At 45.9% G+C, this 765-nt stretch overlaps 1 protein-coding gene across 1 annotated transcript in view; it reads left to right on the top strand.

Moving 5' to 3' along the window:
* PLD2 (phospholipase D2) overlaps nucleotides 1-765 on the top strand; it is an 11,896-nt gene that overhangs the window by 3,710 nt on the left and 7,421 nt on the right. The window lies entirely within an intron of this gene.

The following is a 765-nucleotide window of genomic DNA, read 5'->3' on the forward strand; positions in this document are numbered from 1 at the left end:
GGAGGAATGGCCAGAGAACAGTCTGGGGGTTGACAGCGCCTGGGTGTGCCCCGCGTGCTAAGCTGAAGCGGTTGGACTTCATCATAGGCAGGAGGGAGTGGTGGAAGGATTTTTTTCTTGGAGGCGGTGTTGACATTCATTTGTTTCATAAGAACTAATAGCTGATACTTACGTAGTTCTCACTGCGTGCTGGGAGCTGCGCTAAGTATGATTAAACCCTCTCGCGAACCCGACGAGGCAGGCACAGGCGCCGTGTCCATTTTACAGATGAGAATGTTGAGGCGAGGAGAAGCTGAGGAACTTGCCCAAGGTCCGACACCTTGTAGACAGTGGAAGCAGGATTCAAACCCAGGCAGTCTGGGTCAAGGCCCCGCTCTTCACCATCATACTATTTGTTATTCAAAAGCCAAAACGATACGACGCAGAAGCACAATAAGTGAAAAACTTAAGTTCCCCTTCATTGCCCAGCCCTTTACTCCCTGGCCTCACGTCTGCCCTAGACCCAACAGCCCAGCTCTCTCCCCAGAAGTAACCCTCGCAACAGAGTCCCGTGTATCTTCTCCTTTCTCGGCCTGTACACTTTCATAGGCTTATGCGCATACGTTACTTTTGGGTTTAATGTAAATGAGATCATGAACTTACTTTTGTGGCTTTTTTTTTTTTTTTTTCACGTAATGTATGTGTTAGAGATTAGGCGTTCAGGTTCTTTCTTCCTTCCTTTTTCTTTTTTTTTTCCTTTTTTTTTTTTTTTTTTTTTTTTTTTTT

The sequence above is a fragment of the Panthera uncia genome, chromosome E1 (assembly GCF_023721935.1).
Source record: "Panthera uncia isolate 11264 chromosome E1, Puncia_PCG_1.0, whole genome shotgun sequence".
Lineage (NCBI taxonomy): Eukaryota > Metazoa > Chordata > Mammalia > Carnivora > Felidae > Panthera > Panthera uncia.